Source organism: Musca autumnalis, unplaced genomic scaffold, assembly GCF_047663935.1.
Source record: "Musca autumnalis isolate F117 unplaced genomic scaffold, ASM4766393v1 scaffold_1, whole genome shotgun sequence".
In the NCBI taxonomy this organism is placed as follows: Eukaryota; Metazoa; Arthropoda; class Insecta; order Diptera; family Muscidae; genus Musca; species Musca autumnalis.
Window position 1 is genome coordinate 38,253,026 of NW_027411644.1, and position 20,723 is coordinate 38,273,748.

At 37.0% G+C, this 20,723-nt stretch overlaps 1 long non-coding RNA gene across 1 annotated transcript in view; it reads left to right on the plus strand.

Moving 5' to 3' along the window:
• The first annotated feature begins 1,913 nt into the window (after nucleotides 1–1,913).
• The window catches only part of LOC141390488 (uncharacterized), a 238,347-nt gene continuing 219,537 nt past the window's right edge, over nucleotides 1,914–20,723 (plus strand). Inside the window, exon 1 of the long non-coding RNA XR_012409378.1 lies at nucleotides 1,914–2,172. This is a non-coding gene — a long non-coding RNA (uncharacterized lncRNA). The remainder of the gene's footprint in view (nucleotides 2,173–20,723) is intronic.

Genomic DNA, 20,723 nt, shown 5'->3' on the forward strand with positions numbered 1-20,723 from the left:
GATACCTCATGATCTTCTATTAGACATCATGGTTTTTCATACGAAGGTATATCCTTTTGGTAGAAGACTGGACTGAGGACTAAAGATTCCTCAAGGTCTTTTACAAGAAGGCCTCACGGTCATCTATAAGTAAACCTTGTGGCTCCTTTAAGAACACCTCCGGGTCTTCTATAGAATTTCTTATGGTACGGACTGAAAAGACCTCATGATCTCTATAAGAAGATGGCTTGGTCTTCAATAAGATCTCATGTTCTTCTATAAGTACACCTCAAGGTCTTCATCCGCCATAAGAATATATTATGATCTTGTATAAAAACAGGCATATTGTCTATAAAAAGATAACATAGTCTTCTATAAAAAGACCTTATGACTTTCTATAAGAAGATCTCATGGTCTTCTATATGAGCTGGCAAACTATCGATAGTCTGGTTATCGTTTTGAATGCTGTCGGAAAACAACATTTTCGTTGGATACCACATCATGATTTTTGGGTTATTTAAAAACTAATTGATTTGGAATCCAATAGAAACAGTGCTTTACGACAGCGAACAGAACGATAGTCAGACTATCGATAGTTTGCCAGCTCTACCTCATGGTCTTTAATTAGGATACCTCCTGGTCTTCAAAAGAAAGCCCTTATGGTAGGATCTTAAAAAAAACTCGTGGTCTTTCATAAGAAGAGTTCACTGTCTTCTCAAAGATGGCCTCATAATATTCCATAAGACGACCTCGTGCGGTTCTAAATGAAGACACCATAGTTTTCCACATGAGCACGCCATATTCTGATCCAAGAAGACCTCTTGATCCACGTGCTTGAAAAAAATTATATAGCTAATCCAATCTCTTTGATTTTTTTTTTTTATTTTTACCTTTTTAAGGCGACGGTCATTTATAGTGATATTTAATTAATTCTCTTTCGAGTTGAGCTGTTAGACCTAAGATATACATTGAAAAATTAGGAGTCTACCGACGTCCCACGCATCCAACCAATACGCTACGTTTCGAGGGTGGTTAAGCTGATCTTCGGGCGTATTGAATGTTGTTTTTGTGGCAGACGAAGGCAAAGCTTGGTAACTGGAATCTATATATCGCACTTCATTAGATAAATGCATATGCGAAATTATGTTAGTTAATTGAAACTCCAAACTTTTCCCATAGCGCTGCTTGGTAATCCCATTTTCAATGTTCACAAATACTATGGTAAGTTTTATTCCTAAGTCATTAGTAATTCAAAATTGTTCTTTAGAAAATCAATGTTCTTGATTTTTTTAGATATTAATATACTTTAAAAATACCCTTCCCCGAATATGAATTCTTTTGCAAATGCACATTGGTTAAAAATATTCTGTAAAAAATCTCGCCTCTTAAAAAATATTCTTTAAAAAAATTCACGTTTAAATAAAAAATACTTTTTCTAATTTCCCGTTTTGTTTCTTTTTTTTTTTTTTGAAAAATAGTTAAAAACACATTTTTTAAAAATCATATTTTATTAAATTTTTTCAATCTCCGTTTACTAATGTTTAAAATAAATAAAGTCTATTATAATTGTTTTGAAAAAAGTCTCGATTTTGGGTAATTTTTGTAAGATAATAAAAAGACCTACCATCAAGCCAATCTAGTAATTGAAAAATCTCTTAATTTCTATAAAACCTTCTCTTCAATTCTTAACACAAACAACTCTTAACTATCCAACATAACAAAAGCTCTCTTTTCTTTGTAGTTTAGCAAATGATGTTTTTTCCAAAAATACATTGTTGCTATAAATGATGAAACAATGAGAGACAGGAGAGCACAACACTGCAGAGCATGTCCAGGAGACAAACGCAAATTGTATTGCGGTAGGTAAATATTGAAGAAAAACAAAACAACAATATCATTACGTATTTTTAACTGAAGGATTACCGAGGTGTAATAGTCACATGTAGGATATGACATAGTCAGGACGCCTACTACGGGTACACGATGGATACGGGCAAACTAAACAAAAAGCTTTCACTGCAGAAGACGAGAGAAAGAAAAATATGAAAAGAACAAAGTGACGAAAATGCAAGTAAAACACGTTGAATGTTAACCATGCGAATTGCAAAGCATCAAAGAATGATATAAAAATGTCTGTTATTTAATAAAACGACCGAAGCAGTAGGAAATGTAATTGAAAACGGATTGAAGCAGGTAGTTATTCTGACTGTGAACAAGGCAAGCAACCATTCATCCTTTCGTTTATACTGTCATTGTTAGAAAATTATTTTTTGTCGTAGTTCTTGTCATCGTTGACGATTTTAAGTTTAATGAGAATTATGATTTTGATGGAAAATAGTTGAACCACTCATCGCCCACAGTGCTCAACAGAATTTAAAGAGGAAAATTAAAAAATTGTGTATGTTACGAGTGTTATACTAGTGGCGAAACGAGAAGTATGCCATTAATGAAACTAAAGAAAGAAATTTAAGTTACGAACAGAGAAAAATTGCTGGAATCATGCACATAAACAAACTTCCACATTAAAAAAAATAACAAAAATTAAGAGGAACAAAATGAAGGAATCCTTCCTTTGTTTACCCATGTTATCCACACACACAAACCGACATGTTTAACCAAGAAAAATCAATTAAAATACAATTTTATTTGTTTTTTTTTTGTGATGAGAGAGCAAGTGTCAATAATTGAGAAATTAAATAAAAAGAACAATCAAACACCAATACGCTGCCCAACCCTGCAAGCAAAAACTATCGTGGAAGTGACTTAGGCGTGTCGCCCAGGGCGACGAAAACAGTCGCGGCGATAGTCGCAGAAGTCACCCTGAAGTGACCTCCGTTGTGAAGAAATGAACCACGCCGGCGTGTCGTCTTGAAAGTCACTCCAGCGACACTTCTAGAAGATCATTTCCGCGATAGTTCTAGAAATTAAAAAAAAAAATTAATTTTTTTTCTATTTATTTTTTATTTTTGTTTTTTAATTTTTATTTATTTTTTTTTTAATCTTTTTATTATTATTAATTTTTTAAATTTTTTATTTTTATTTTTTTTATTTCTCTTCTCTTTTAGAGAAATTATTCTTTGCAATTTCCGCCTACATTAATTTTGTCATTTTAAAAATGTGATGTTTTGTTTCCTGACTTAGGAAGAGAACCCGGACCTTCAGAGTGCAAAGCGAGTGTGCTTACCACTGCACCACCGTCTCATATAATCATCAGATAGAAAATGTTCTAATTTGTTCAAATGTGTTGAATCATTAAATAAATGTAAACAATCGCCTTGGATGTCACTCACAAGTCACTCCGAAGTGTTGGCATACGCGATAAAAGGAATTGTTTGTGTAATTCACCAACGATCTTCCTTGGCGTGTCTCCGGAGTGACTTCTTAGGCGAGGGAGTGAGAAACTCACATCCAATTGCTGGCAGGGAAGAGACCACCATGGACACTCAGTGAATGTTTCTCTCTCCACACACACACAACTCAACTAATTGAAAATGCATGCACTCACACAATGACACCCCCTAAAGTATGCAATAAAAAAAGATGATGGGCACCGCTGGTATAAAATGTTGAAATGTGAAAGCCATACATGTTCTAACCCAGCCAGCAATTGGGAGTGAGTTTCTCACTTCCTCTATCAGAAGTAATCGCATTCTGAACTTCTATTCTAGAAAATAGCGATCCTTTATCATTTTACAATAACAGCTGCATTGCTGTCCCTTTTTGAACTTCTTGAATAACTACCTAGTGTCAGAAAAGGAGATCGAAATTCTATTATTGCTATTTTACACTAACAATGCTACTACTTTCGACTATCGCATGGGCAGACACTTTCTCTGGTCAATGCAGACACTTCGATTGTTTACGTTCATTTGAGGCGTGTACAACCTTAAACTAATATAAGACTTTAGTCTATCTGGTGTTTATAAGGTACGGTGGTGCAGTGGTAAGCATGTTCGCTTTGCATTCTTAAGGTCATGGGTTTGATTCCCAGGCCAGGCAACATAACATTTTTAAAAGTACAAAAATTAATAAAGGATAGTTCTTTAAAAACGTATGTGTAATTTGGAACATTAATTAGAATAGTAAAAAAATAAATATTAAAAGAATAACAACAGATAAAATGAAAAAGGAAAAAAAATGTTTTTTTTTTCGTCACAACCAATTTTATCGCTAAAAGTACTTCTAGGAAGTCTCGAAAGCGGCATTCACAAGTAGTGTCGTGGACGTGGTTCATTTCTTCCCGAACGGTGTGCCTACTTCAATTAGAATGCGAGATCGCGGATGTGTATTTCTATCACCTGGGAGTGACTGCTTCGGGTAATGGGCGATAAAAAATGCTTGCTGGGAAGTATGAGTTACAACAAAAACAAAGTTTTTGATATGAAATGAATGTGAGCCAAGCAAGCAGGCTAGCATAGACAAGTTTATGGAATTACCAGAAAACAGCAGTAGTAATCTAACATTATAAAAGAGTTCAATGATGAATGACTCACTGACTGACTGATAATCAACGCCCAGGATAAACGGCTAAAACTAGAATCTTGAAATTTTGGGTGGGGGTCACTCTTGGTCCGAAGTTGTCAGATATGGCTGGGTTTTTGGATATTCGAACTAGAAGGGTACGAAAAGTCCTAAAAGGTACCAAATATTGTACCATTTGTATTTGGCGAACCGGTAGAGTTAAAATTCTGAAACTTGGAATGCGGGTCGCTGATGGAATATAGGATAAACGTAACGAACCGTACTAAAATGTACTAAATTTGATACCATTTGGTATTATCTGAACGGGTAGAGAGAATTTGGAATGAGAATAAAGATTGAGAAGTTGGGTTGATACTAGGGAATGGATTTAGAAAAGTGTACTCATTTGTACGAAAAGCACTGAATGGTACTAAATTTGAAACAATTTGGGCTAACGGATAGAGTTGGAATCCTGATATTTGGAACGTAGGATTGAGATATGGAGGTAGTTTTGGAAATTCGTACATATTTGTATGAAAAGTACTAAATGGTACTAAATTTGGTACAATGGGGATCTGGGTGAACGGATAAAGTTTGATGCCCCAAATTTGGACTGAGCGTCACTGATGAAGAGTAAAAAAGATGTATCAAAGGGTTTTTGGAAAGTATAAGTGCACGAAAAGTACTAAATGGTACTAAATTTAGTACAATTTTATTTGGCTGACATTAGGAATTGAGTGTAGGACTAAAGTAGTTTTTGAAATTCGTACTTATAGAGCTAAAAGTACTAATTGGTACTAAATTTGGTACAATGGGAATTTGGATGAACATATAGACCTAGAATCCTGAAGTGTGGCATTCAGATTTCTGTTGGAGTATAGGATTTAGGTAGTTTTGGAAATGCGTACCTATGTGTACGAAAAGTACTAAATGGTACTAAATTTGGTACAATAGGGATTTGGGTAAACGGATAGAGATTGAATTCTGAAATTTGGAATTGGGATTACTGTTGGAATGTATGATTGGGGAAGCTTTGGAAATTCGTACTTATTTGTATGAAAAGTACTAAATGGTACTAAATTTGGTACAATGGGTATCTGGGTGAACGGATAGAGTTTGATTCCCCAAATTTGGACTGAGGGTCACTAATGAAGAGTAAAAAAGATGTACCAAAGGGTTTTTGGAAACTATGAGTGTACGAAAAGTACTAAAGGTACTAAATTTAGTACAATTTTATTTGGGTAAAATTTGGAATTTATATTACTGTTGGAGTGTAGGACTAAGATAGTTTCGGAAATTCGTACTTATATTGCTAAAAGTACTAAATCGTACTAAATTTGGTACAATGGGGATTTGGGTGAACGGATAGAGCTGGAATTCCGAAATTTGGAATTAAGATTGTGTTGGAGTGTAGGATTAAGGTAGTACTTAATTTTGTACAAGACAGGTACGAAAAATACTAAAGGGTGCTAAATGTGGTATCCATTGTATTGCAAACGCGAAGAGCTAGAATTCTGAAATTTTGAACAAGGGTCACTGATGGAGAGTTATAGAGATGTACTAAAGGGTTTTTGGAAATTCGACTTATAAGTGTACGAAAAGTACTAGAAGTTACTAAATTTGGTACTATTTGTATATTTTGAACGGATATAGCTATAATCTTCAAATTTGGTATGGGAATCAAGGTTGGGAAGTGGCGTTGATATAAGGTAATGGTTTTGGAAGTTCGTACTTATGTGTACAAGATTTGTGTGGTACTAAATTTGGTACAATTACGATTTGAGTGAAAGGATAGGGCTAGAAACTTGAAATTTGGAATTATGATTACTGTTGGACTGCAGGATTGAGGTAGTTTTAGAAATTCGTACTTATTGGTACGTAAAGCACTAAGTGCTACTAAATTTGGTACAATCTGCATTTGGGGGAACAGATAGAGCTAGAACCCTGAAATATGTAATTAAGATTTCTTTTGAAGTTTAGGATTGAGGTAGCGTTGGAAATTCGTACTTATAGGAAAACACTAAATGGTACTAAATTTGGTACAACTTGGATTTGGGTGAACGAATAGCGCTGGAAACCTGAAGTTTTGAATTGAGATTACTGTAGGGGTGTAGTATTGAGGTAGTTTTGGAAATTCGTACTTATGGGTACAAAAAGTACAAAATAGTAGTAAATTTGTTACAATTTGGATTTGCATGAACGGATAGAGCTGGAATCCTAAAATGTGGAATTAAGATTACTGATGGAATGTAGAATAGAGGTAGTTTTGGAATTTCGTACTTTTGGGTACGGAAAACATTAAATGGTACTAAATTGGGTACAACATGGATTTGGGTGAACGATTAAGGCTGGAATCCTGAAATTTTGAATTAGTATTGAGGTAGTTTTGGAAATTCGTACTTATGGGTACCAGAAGTACCAAATAATAGTAAATTTTTTACATTTCGATTTGAATGAACGGATAGAGCTGGAATCCTGAAATGTGGAATTAAGATTACTGATGGATTTTAGAATTGAGGTAGTTTTGGAAATTCGTACTTATGGGTACGGAAAACACTAAATGGTACTAAATTGGGACAACTTGGATTTGGATGAATTAATAGAGCTGAAATCGAGAAATTTGGAGTTACGATTACAGTCGAAGGGTAGGATTCATGTAGTTTTGAGAAATCGAATTTATGGGTCCTTTTTTACTTTTATACAATTACACTGTGCTACAGTGAAAATTTGCAGGGGTTCTAATGCATAAATTCGTTTTTGTGGGAGTCCAGAGAAGACGAAAATACCTTTGGTTTCTTTGGGTCACTTCGGGTTTTCATTTTATAACGGTAAATGTAGTGAAAAATGGGATTTCTTGGATTTTCAACTTTAAACGGACATTACTTCTTTTTTCCACAACCGATTTGCACACACTGTTTTTCGTTATAAAGGGGAGAGTAATGCCTTTCGGACAAGCCATAGATATTTAAAATTGGTTAACAAATGGCTAATTAATAGTGGTTTAAGTGTGACAAAAACGCATTAAAAAACAGTAAAATGTTTTTCCTTGTCCTCTAGGCTGCGTAAACGACACCTAACAGTACAATTATTTACTGTTAACAAGTAGGAAATTTAGTTGGCTTTCCAAAATGGGAAAAACCAACAAAATCCGTTGCAAAATGAATGCGTTATGGCATTTTTGTGTTTCAACTTTTCGGTTTTTTTCATATTTTCCTTTATAAAACATTGATACCTTGTGCGTAATTGTTAAGCAGGATAATCACAATTAGAATCTTACATGCTAAGATACCCATCTTTTATAAAGGAAAATATGAAAAAAACCAAAATATTGAAACACAAAAAATGCCATAACACATTCATTTTTCAACAGATTTCTTTGGTTTTTCCCATTTTGGAAAGCCAACTAAATTTCCTACATGCCAACAGTAAATAATTGTACTGTTACGTGTCGTTTACGCAGCCTAGAGCACAAGGAAAAACATCTTACTGTTTTTTAATGCGTTTTTGTCACACTTAAACCACTATTACTTAGCCATTTGTTAACCGATTTTTAAAATCTATGGCTTGTTCGAAAGGCATTACTATCCCCTTTATAATAAAAAACAGTGTGTGCAAACCGGTTGTGGAAAAAAGAAGCAATGTCCGTTTAAATTTGAAAATCCAAGAAAGCCCATTTTTCACTACATTTACCGTTATAAAATCAAAACCCGAAGTGACCCAAAGAAACCAAAGGTATTTTCGTCTTCTATGGACTCCCACAAAACCGAATTTGTGCATCAGAAATCCTGCAAAAAAATTTTGTCCACTTTTGTATCACAGTGTTATTATTGGATTGAGGAAGTAAAATTCGTACTTATGGGTACGAAATTTCTAAATTATTCTAAATTTGGTACAATTTGGATTTGGTTCAACGGATAGTTCTGATATTCGGAATTAAGATTACTGTAAAAATGAAGAATTGAGACAATTTTCGAAAATCTTACTTAAGGGCACGAAGAGTACGAAATTGTACTAAGTTTGGTACAATTTGGAATTAGACGGACGGATACAGCTGGTTAGTAGATAAATGAAGAGCAATTACAACAACTAAAACCCTCGTTTGCTTAAACGAAACATGCAAAATAGTAAGAAAGTAGAAGGACCCGCAATGGTATAAAGAGTGCTATATAACTACGGTTCCTAAAGACATGAAATCGATATCATCGTCCTTTTTAACTTTTACCAGAATCTTGCTAAGACAACCGTATATCTATTCATTTCAATATATTCCTTTGAACGTATTGATGATCTAGAATAATATCATTATTTTTTGGAATACAGATCCTGATATCCGAACTTTGGAACCGGTTTTTTTGATACTAAAACCGAAATTTTATTCGGTTTTTATGAAACGATGGGTAAAATGTGCTGGAACAATAAACCCGTGTAGTTGAAACGCATATGATGATACTTTTCACTACGCGAAAAAATTATGATCTAGGTCTGGGGGGTGAACAATTCCTTTTGAGGTTCATAAATAATCTTGAGTATATTTAGAACCCCGAGGGACAGATTTATATAATGATTTATATTACTTTTTTTAAACTACAATAAAGGGCCACAAAACCAAAATTTAAACCGCCAAAGTGAATAGTATCCTCCTATGCGTTTCAACAATACGGGTTTCTTGAAGATAGTCATCTTAAAAATAATCTTAAACAGCAGCGAACAAAAATATAACGCTGGTTCCAGACGACTCATAAGGTCTCCAGTAAAATATTCCTCACGCCATAACTCAGAAGTTCGACTTATAGGCAATGGGTTGGGGACTTATAGTACGTTTATAAATAACCGGTTTTACCAAACCCACCGGATTTCAAATGTCAATTCCATTGGGAGTACGTCAAATAAATCCTCATTCATCAATTCAGCTATACCACCCAACGAGCATCTACTCCCCCATTGCTACCACCAGTGTGTTTTCGCCTTTCACTGAGTATAGAAAATTAAGCTTTAAATACAGAATAAACGCGACAACATACATATTACAGCGTTATTACAGACAAACACACTCACAAACATATACGTGTCTACGTTCGGTTTCACTTTTCGTTTTCCTTCTTCTTCGTATATTTTGCTTCCCTCTCCATCAATTTGTTTAATTTACCTTTTTCTAATTACATGTTCACGGTTATTGCCAACCAAAAAAGTTAAAAAAAAATAAAAACGAAATGAAAGGAAAGAAGGAATGAAAAAAGTAAATAAATAAAAATTATGTGACGAAAACATTCAATATCATAAGCAGACATCTTTATGAGCTTGTAGACAGCTATATAGAGACAGCTGCTGTGTTCGTTGGTTGTTTGGATGATTGTTGTTTGGGATGAAAGAAAGAACGTCGTCATTCATTATCGAAACATTACATCAATTGCTTCATTTATTACAAAAATTAATGCAGATGGTGTCTGGGGTTTCGGTTTATTCTCGTAAACGAAAATTTGGTTTCACCAAATTTAATTGGAGGTTAATGTGGACATTAAAATAAAATTTTAGATAATAAGATGATATAAACTAGGGGGAGGAATTACCGTTACAATATATTTGGGAATTAGGGTCAATGAATTTTCATAGGAGGAAGGAAAATTAATGGGGGTGCTAAATAGCAACATAAATTTGTTCTATGGAAGATGACTTTCTAAAGGTCTACTACAGAAAGAATGTCTTCTTAAGGGAGGTAAGAAAGTCGTTTATTTGGAGTACCGTTCTTCTTTATGAAGAATATATTTTATGGGAAGAAGAGTTGTAGGAAAAATACGTCCAAAAGGTCTTCTATGGAAGGGGACCTTTAACAAGACTTCTTCGGATGAATACTTCCTACCGGTTCTCTTTCGGAAGAACACTTGCAAAGCGTCTTCTATGAGAAGATGACGTTCGAAACGTTCTCTTTAAAAAGAAAAACTCCAAAATTTCTACTTTTGAAACAAGACCTTCAAATGGTCTTCATTAGAAAGCACACCTTCAAAATTGTTTTTGGGGAAGAAGACCTTTCAAAGTCCTTCTCTGAGAGAAAGACCTTCAAAAGGTTTTTTTGCTAAGAAGGCCTTTAAGAGGTCCTCTTTGGAAAAATGCATTTAAAAATGTCCTCTGTGATATGATGACCAGCACAAGAAAACGTTCCAAAGGTCCTCTTTCAATCCCACGGCAGCTGGTTCTCTCGTACCGGATTGACCCGGAATCACACAACATCAATGTTCCGGCCAGCGGCTGCCACCTCAGTGGACATGTGTTTGTATTTGTATCCGAAACGTATGTTCCGGATTCTATTGGTAAGTGCCGGGACGGAAGAAAACCCAGGACCAATATATTTGTGCTCGGTTTGCCACATCCGCATCTTCACCCATATCCAAACTTCTGTGAGATGCAATAGATGTCAGGTGCATCCAAGGTACTACGACATGAACTATGTTGCGGCATGCTCCGCGAACACAGCCTCCAGTGAGTTGTCGACAGAATTCGAAACTCCTTCATCGTCAGATTACGAAACTCCCCCGCAGTCTTCTCAACAGCTACCGCACGCGCAGCATTTAACACTAGCCGTTGTTGTTCCAATCCCAGAAAATCCATCCTCTTTGCAATTTAATTGCAATGGACTCCGGGGTAAGATCGAAAAAATAGTGGAATTTATCACAAGAAGATCAAGGTCGCGGCGGTGCAGGAAACCAAGCTCATCAACAACTGCAGCTTACAGCGTTGTGATGTTTTCAACGTATTATGGATCGCACCAGAAGTGGAGGTGGGGGACTAGCTTTCTTTTGTACCAGTCTGTTCAATACAGACCTATCTGACTCTAATGACTCGTACATGGAATGTATAGGGGTAACAGCCAGGTGTGGAACTGCTGAGATAGAGTTTCTGAACGTATACATTCCGCCGAAAATAGCTGTATCTCAGATTACAAGTCTAACATTAGCAAGATTTTGGAAGGTCATAATCGTCTGGTCTTGGAGAACTTTAATGCGCATCATGAGATGTGGCACTCGTTGCTCTGAAACGGTCAGAGGGGTACAGCGCTGTGCGAGGACGCTCTTACCAGAATTAGAGGAAAGTGTCACAGTTCGCCAGACATAACCATCGTGTAACTGGGTCTGACAAATGACGTGACGACGGACTACCAGGCCTTCATTTCCCTTGGATCAGACCATCTCCCCATAATTGTGTCCATAAGCAGACCACCCGATTTCATGGCCTCTGAACGCCGCACATTCATCAATCATAAGAATGCTGAGCTTCAGAGCCCAATCTTTCTGATGTTCGGGTAGCGGAAAGGACGTTCCGAGACATCATCACTGTTGCAGCTTATCGCCATATCCCTGTTGATCGAATACCCGAAGTAAGACCAAACTTCCCAGCAGAGGTGAAGGAATTAGCAAATGACCGTGATGGGCTTCGTCGAGTGACCCCAGAGTCAGGGACACTGGAAATTAACAGGCTGGTCGGCGAGCATAATCGGAACAAGTGGTTAAATCATCTGAAGAGTTGCAACAATGGTGCCGGTTTAAGTGAATTGTGGGCAACAGTTAAGTCGCTCTCAAACCCCGGAAGGAGGGAAGATAGGACCTTAGTCACGTTTGGCGACGTTACGTTGACTGACCCGAAGAGGTGCGCAAGTTATTTCAATCAGCAGTTTGTCGAGCACCCCGGGAGTGACAGGGCGAATAGACGATTACTACGTCGCATCAGATCTCTTCCGGCCGAAGATAAACCACCACAGTTTACAATGGATGTTGTTGCGAATGCCATCAGGAACGCTACATCATCCAAAGCGTTGGGCCCTGATGGGATCTTAATGGTAATGCTGAAACAGCTGGATGAGCCGGGAGTGCAGTATCTCACTAAAGTTCTCAACCTGTCGCTAGCCACCCTCGTTGTTCCCGAAGTCTGGAAATCAGCAGGGTAGTCCCGCCACTGAAGCCAGGCAAGGATGCCAGCAAAAGTGAATCGTACAGGCCGAAATCGCTTTTGTCGCCTGTAGCAAAGATTCTAGAGGCCTTAGTCCTCCCCAGCGTCAGAAGTAGATATCTATTTGCCGATCATAAGCATGGATTTCGTGAGCAGTACAGCACGACACCAGCGCTGCACTCCATCTACACATATATTTGTCGAGAATTCAACCAGGATAGGCCATGTGATAGAACGATGATGGTGGCGCTTGACTTATCAAAAGCCTTTGATACTGTCAGGCACTCCAAGCTGTTTGAGGACATTGAGCAGATAACCCTCCGGCCAGGTCTGAAACATTGGATAATCAATTATATGTGTGGACGCCAGTCGTAAGGGGAATTCAAGAATATGAAGTCCAAACCCCGTAGAGTGAAACAGGGAGTTTACCAAGTTGGGGTGATATTTCCGGAATGTTTACCATCTACATTTCCGGTATTCCGCCCCCCTCCGGACGGCATTGAGATCGTAACGTATCCGGATGATTGTACGATCCTGGCGTCAGGTACCTACCCTGATGACATCTGTGAAAGACTGAACTCCTATTATGTCGATATTTACAACTTTTTCCGCTCGAGGAATATGCAGATACCCGTCCCTAAATCTACGGTCAATCTGTTCACCACATGGACGGCGCATTACGGCGAAGAGAGTTGAATGTCTTGGTCGATGGTAGCAGAATTCCAACCACAAACTGCCCCAAAATTCTAGGGGTCACATTCGACACTACATTCACGTCGTCCGCGCATGCCGGATGCAGATGAAGTAACTTTGTTGACCACATATAACGCGATAGGTCGATATGTGGTAAGCTAGGCGGCTCCAGTTTGGTTCGAGAATTTAGTTGATAGCCATTGGAAAGAGACTCAAACTTGTCAGAATGCCGCCATGAAAACAGCAACAGGGTGTCTCCTTAAGTCTTAAGTGGACCATCTACATGAGGAGGCAAAGATTCTTCCAGTACAGCAATAAAATGAGATGCTTTCGTTGCAGTACTTGCTCGGGTGTTGCCGTGGGCGCCATCCCAATCACCATCTGCTGGCTAGGCCCAACACGCCCAGGCATATCAGGAAGGATATTAATGCTCTAGAGAGGGAGGTCCAACAATATAGGAGAGAACCCCCAGATCAACAGGCATATCAGGCAGGTCTGAATAGCATTCACACGGACGCAGTTGCTAAGGCCATAAACAAATACAGTGTGAATAAAGTCCTCAGAGTACATCCCACATCTATCGGAGCTGAGGAGAGTCAGCTGCCACGACAAAACCAGAGTAGTTTTGGCTCAACTACGCTCAAGATATTGCAAGTATCGATAGCACCGTGCAAAACATCTGCCCAGTATGCTTCATGAAGAGTTTCTTAGAAAAAAGACTTTCAAAATGTCCTCTGTGAGATGATGAACAACACACGGTCTTCTTTGGGAAGAAGGTATTTCAAAGTTCTTCTTTGGGAAAAACACCTTAAAACGAACCCTATCAGAAATAAAATTTTAAAAAGGTCGTCAAAGAACACATTTGAATGACCTCCTTTGAAAACAAAATCTTCAAAGGAAGTACACCTACAAAAGGTATCTTTAAAGAAGAATATATTGAAAGGGTCTTCTGTGAGTAGAACACTTTCAAAATGTAATCTTTTGGGACTTTCGAAAAAAGTTCATTGCGAAGAAAACTCTTAAAAATCCTCCTTGGGAAGAGGACCTTAAAAGGTCATTTCTAAATAGAATGGGATTTTCTTTTTTTTTTGGAAGAATATTCAAATGGTCCTCAGATGCAGGTCTTCTTTGAGAAGAAAATCATAAAAGGTCAGCTTTGGGATAAAGTCCACCAAGAGGTCTTCATTGGGAAGAAGGCACTCAAAATGCCTTCTTTGGGAAGAAGGCATTAAAAGGTCTTCTTTTTCAAAAAAAAAAAAAAAAAATTAAAGGAGACCTCCTACAGAACCTCTTAGAAAACAAGTAAAAAAGTATCAGTCGACTTTGCCGACAAAGATATACCCTCAGCCTTTTGAACTTGCCGACAAAAATGTGGATTAGGATTAAAGTTCAAAAGTTTTGGGGAGTAGGGAATGGACCGACATAGTGCATTACGAAAGTGGATCTTATTTTGAGAGTCATCTCTTTTCGATAGATATCGCGCCCACTAGTCATTTCAGTGGGTTATCGTACACCTGTTGGACCAGTACATTTCTAAATGATCTCCGAGCAGACCCTCAACTGTACTGGGACACAAATGTTGAACTTTTGTGGGGAGGTATCCTAAGGAGAGGACCGATATGGGCCATTTTAGAAGTTAAACTAAGTTTGGATAAAATTGACGAAGGCCAAATTTTGGACCAAATGGGTCTATCAGTTCGAGAGTTATTGTGCTCTCCAACTACTACATATGGTGCCATTGGAGTTTTTTTTACAACTTTCGGGCTGTTTTCCCAAGAATTATGGACTTGCCACTGAAAAAAACTTTTACCGTTGTAATTAAGACAGCGATTGCAAGTTGCTTCAACAGAAATCAAAGTTAGGCAAGAGCAGGTCTAAAAGTGAACTTATCCGAAATTTTGTGTGGGAGGTACCCGAAGGAATGGGCAAATATAGTCCATATTCAATCTTAATATATCTGGTAGATATATTAGGATGCGTAAAGTATGGACCAAATCTGTCCGTCCTTTCAAGAGTTATCGTGCGCGCAATTTTTCCGAACATTTTTGAACTTTTGCGGGGGAGTACCTGAGGGAGTGAAACGATATGGCTTATCTTCGAACTTAAACTAAGTTTAGACAAAATATTATGAAGGCCAAATTTTGGATCGAATCGGCAGATCCGTTCGAGAGTTATCTAACCACTACACACGGTGTCAAAGTGGTTTTTTGAACCTTTCAGGCTATTTTCTCAGGAAGTTGGGGTTTGCTCCTGATGAAACTTGTACCGCCGTATGGGGTGCCGTGAATACAAGATGCTACAACAAAAATCAAAACGATTCGAGAGTCCTAAACTGAACTTTTCCAAAATTTTGTGTGGGAGGTACCCGAAGGCGTGGACCGATTGAGTCCATATTGGAACCTCATCTAAGTTTGGTAGAAATTTCACGATGTGCAAACTTTGGACCAAATCGGTTACTCCATTCAAGAGGTAACGTGCGCAAAAATTTTCCAAACATTTTCGAACTTCTGTGGAGGAGGTACCGGAAGGAGTGGACCGATATAACCCATCTTCGAACTTAAACTAAATTTGCACAAGATATTGCGAAAGCCAAATTTTGGACCAAATCGGTTCATGCGTTCGAGAGTTATCGTGCGCACCAGCCAGCCAGATAGACAGACGGACGGACATTGCTAAATCGACTCCAAATTGTCTGAAACACATTTCATCCAAATATACTTTCGGTCTAAAACCATTATTTCGATGAGGCACGTTTTGCCCGTATGAAAGTGTATATATCCTCGTTAGCATAAATGCTGAGGGTATACAAATCTTAAAAGGTCTTCTTTAAGAAGAAGGCCTTAAAATGTCAACTTTAGAAAGACGACCTTCAAAGGCCTTCTTTAGGAAGAAGATCTACAAAAGGTCAGCTTTGTAAAGAAGACCTTCAAAAAGCATTAAAATCTCTTCTTCTTCAAAAGGTCTATCTTGAACCTTCTCTGGGTAAAAGGCTTTCAAATGATCTTCTGTGGGAGGAAAACCTTTAAAAGTTCTTCTACGGGAAGATGACCTTGAAAATATCTTATATTTGAGATCTTCTAAGGGTCGTGTATTAGAGGAAGTCCTTAAAACTGAAATCTATAGAAAAAAAATTCTCTAAGTGTTCCCTTGTAAGAAGCACTTCACATAATCTATGGAAAAGACTTTCTAAAAATTTTCCATTAAAAGAATACGAACAAAAGACATTCTGTGAAACGAAAGCCATCAAAAGGTCTCATGTAGGATGAGAAGAATACATTGTAAAAGTCTAATTGGAAGTAGACCTTCTCAAGGTCTTAAATGGGACAAAGGCTTTTTACCTGTTGGAGAAATATGTTATCCCACTACCTTTAACGAATGTTAACCTAGTTCCGTAGCGTACATCAAGGGGATGTTGCCATGTTAATGATTTTCTTTCATATCCTCAAATTAGGAAATATTTTAAATTAACATATTTCATAACCAATCCCCCTCAACCACCACCCTTCCTCACTGTTTTTCGAACATGCCAATAAAATTACAAATTACGCAAGATGAAAGGAACAACTTAATGAAGATTTTTTCTGCCTATATACAACAACAAGGAACACATTTTTGACACCTGAATCTATGGATAATTTAATTTTATTCTTTATTCAGGGACAATTAAAAATTTAAAAATAAGCTTTTCACATCATACAACCCATGACTTTCTTTCCCCGTGGAACATTTGGTTAGACACACAACCTCCACACACACACATAGACAAACATACATGTCACATATATTTAACTCGGGGTATATTTTTTGTTTTAAAATTCAATTTATTCCAAACAACGAGAGCTAGACTTTTAGTATTTCACATTTGAATATCAATTGGTTTTAAGAGAAAAGTTTTATTTTCAATCCCTACGCCCTACGCCCCACGTCCCCTACTCTTATAAATCTTTTGCTGCGCAGATAAAGGAGGAAACCCACGAAATGGATTGCGTCGTTTTATTTGTGTGTGCTTGTATGTCTGTGACAATTTGTCGCTACCGCCAAGTCACGTTCGAAATAATGCTAAACAAAGCAGGACAGATTGTTTGGTTATTCATTTGACAGAGTAATTTTAATGTCTGAAAATAAAACACAAACAAGATACAGCAATATACAAGTAAGTATGTGCTAAGAATACTGATAATGAATATGGTAGGTCATGGGAATTTAATGTGTTTTTATACCCTAGTTTGTTTTGCTAAACATTCTTGTAAAACCGCGAAATATTCGTCGTAGACCCCCAATGTTATATACCATTTTCATATATCGACGGGATAAAGCGGCAAAATGTGCCTCCTCGAAATAATGGTTTTAGACCCCAAGTATGTTTGGACGAAAAGTGTTTCAGACGTCCGTCCGTCTGTCTGTCTGTCTGGCTGGAGCGCACGATTTGGACCAAAATTTGGCTTTCGTTATATTTTGTCCAAACTTTGTTTAAGTTCGGAGATGGGTTATATCGGTCCAACCCCCACCCACAAAACTTCGGAAATGTTCGGAAAATTTGTGCGTACGATAACTCTTGAAGGAAGTAACCGATTTGGTCCCTACTTTGCACATCGTGAAGTTTCTAGTAGACTTAGATAAGGTTCCAATATGGAGCCAATCCGTTTACAACTTCTGGTACCTCCCACACAAAATTTCGGGAAAGTTCAGTTTAGGACCTGCTCCCGAATCGCTTTGATTTTTGTTGTAGCTACTTCTATTCACTGTCCTTTATACGACAGTACAAGTTTTATCGGGGGCAAGTCCATACTTCCTGAGAAAATAGACTGAAAGGATAAAAAAACCTACGACCCCGTGAGTAGTGGTTGGAGCGCAAGATAACTCATGATCTGCCGATTCGGTCCAAAATTTGGCCTTCGTACTGTTTTATCCAAACTTAGTATAAGTTCGAAGATAGGTCATATCAGTCCGAAAAATAGTGCGCATGATAACTCTTGATGGTAGTGACCGATTTGGTCCATACTGTACACATCCCAATATATCTACCAAATATATATCAGATTCGAATATGGACTATATTCCATACTTCTTGAGAAAACAGCCCGAAAAGTGTAAAAAAACCCTCAATGGCACCATGTAGTGGCTGAGTTGATCCAGACTTTGCATTTCGAAATATGTCTTCGAATATTAGATGAAATTCTATAGTGGTGCTTGTAGGTCCATTCCTTCCGGTACCTCCCAAAAAAAAATCGAAAATATTAGCTAAAATAGTACGCGCGATATCTCATAAACAGAGCAACCCGGATAAGGGTCTGTGCCATGATCCCTTGAAAATTTTTACCTAGTAGTCCTATTTCCAGCGATATCATGTTTATCGTAGACAAGTACATGCTTCCAGTATAATAGTCCAAAACCTCTGAATTATATGGTGACCAGGTGGTCGCGATATCTATCGAGGGGATGACACCCAAAATAAGACCCACTTTCACAATGGATTATGTCGGTACATTCCTTTAGATACCTTCCCCTCAAAACTTTTTAAGCTTCTATCCAAATAAATATTTTGTATGAACCATACGCCCAAAATTTTCAAAACCCCTTACATATATACGTTTTTTGGGAAAACAAGTGTTTCAATTCACACAGGGTATATCTCTGTCAACATCACAATTATTTCATCAATTTTGGTAACGCAATTGGAGACATTCTAAAGCTCAGAATGTCTTCAATGTTGAAACGCATCCAGCCAAAGCTGAGATACTCCTCAGTACAATTCAAATAAAAAATGTGAAATTGGGATGTTCGCCACCCTAAAGTGCGACCTGTGGCGTGATTTAAAAAAACTATTGCGATATCACCGTTATTTGGCCACCTACGCCAACCTACTTTGCATCATTGTAAATATTGGATTTTCTACTTTCATAGCCATGCTTTGTTTTTGGAAGGTCCTCAACCAAAGCTGTCATATTCGTCATTATAACTAAAATCGCAAAAAAAAATTTGGTTTTATTTGCGACTATTGTGGTATCTTCGTTGTTTGACCTCCAACGACAACTTACTTTACATCGTTAGAAAGGTGATATTTTCTACTTTCATCGTAAGGTTTTGTCTTTGGTATACCCCTTACAGAAGCTGAAATAAGTTTTTTGTGCATTCCGACCCCTAAATATTTTAAAAAAATCGCGCGATTTTTTACAAAAATATTTTCACAATTTAAGAAGATAAAAAGTTTTTGTAAAAATATGCGCCACAGGCGTAAATATTTTTGAAAAAATCGCGCTATTTTTTCCTAAAATATTTTCACAATTTTAAAAGATAAAAAGTTTTTGTAAAAGTATTAAAAAATATTTTCACAATTTAAGGAGATAAAAAGTCGAAAATATTTGTACAAAAAAATCGCGCAAATTTTACAAAAATATGTTCAGTATTTAAGAAGATATGAAGTGTTTGTACAAATATTCAAATACTTTCTGAAAAACGAAAATATTTGTGAAAAAATAGCGCGTTTTTTCTTAACAAATATTTTTACAATTTAAGACTTCTCCTAACTGCTACTTACATAATTTCGGGCATAATTTTTTGAAATCCGAAGGATTTTGTGGATACTCCGGTATTGGTTGGCACTTAGGCCTTCTTAAATGTATAATTCCGCTTACATTCTAACTTCTACTCTAAATTTTAAAAAAATGTATAACTATAAATTTCAAAATTAGGCAAAGAAATAATTAATAAATTAAGAAAAAAATCGTTGGGAGTTATGTCCGCGATTTTTTTGGGTGTTATTTCCGCTTTGCTTCACGGACATAACTCCCGCAAAGCGCAGCGGACATAACGCCCAAAATCATTTTGGGAGTTATGTCCGTGGGAGTTATGTCCGGGCACCCCGAAATGGCCTAACCCTCAGTTCATATCAATATAGTTTTTTAGATGGATTCCAAAATGGCCTAACCCCTTTAATTTTGTATTAACCGTTTAATACAGTTTTTATCTAAATTAATTAAGACCTTATGATTAACGTAAAACAAATAATACAACGAATATTTATTTATTATAAAAACGTATTTTATTTACCGCCTGTTCATGTATGTCCCTCGAAAACCCGTACTAAAGGAAAGCAGCCACTCACTTCCGTCTAAAAATGCGTCAATGTATGTCGCAAATTATCGTGCGACTGCCGTTACGTATCCTATGCGAAATACTGCTAATTTAAATGTACATTTATACAACTATGTTCCATAAATGAGAGCCAAGTGAGAAATAAATATAAAATTCACATATACATACAAACATTGGAGTATGTGTGATTTGTTTTGTTTGAGAAAATAAAATGTGTCGGTATTTTAAATTATTTTATTTAATTGATTTCTTCATAATAATGAATGAAGCCGCCATTCAAACGTGTCTATAAAATTTGTATTTTGTTTCAAGAATGTGTTGCGTATATTTGTTTTAAGATATTCGGTTTAATTCGCGAGTTTACATTCTACTCGACAGCTACAAAGCAAGTGAGTGATTTTCACATTCCTTTTCTGTAAAAGATAGTTCATTCGAAGTACATAAACCCAAACTTACGATCAGACTACCATTGCGACCTACAGAGCCGCTACAAAATTGGATACAAATTTTGTTTTGGTCCATTTCACCCCCTAAATATTTCACATTCATCGCCAAAA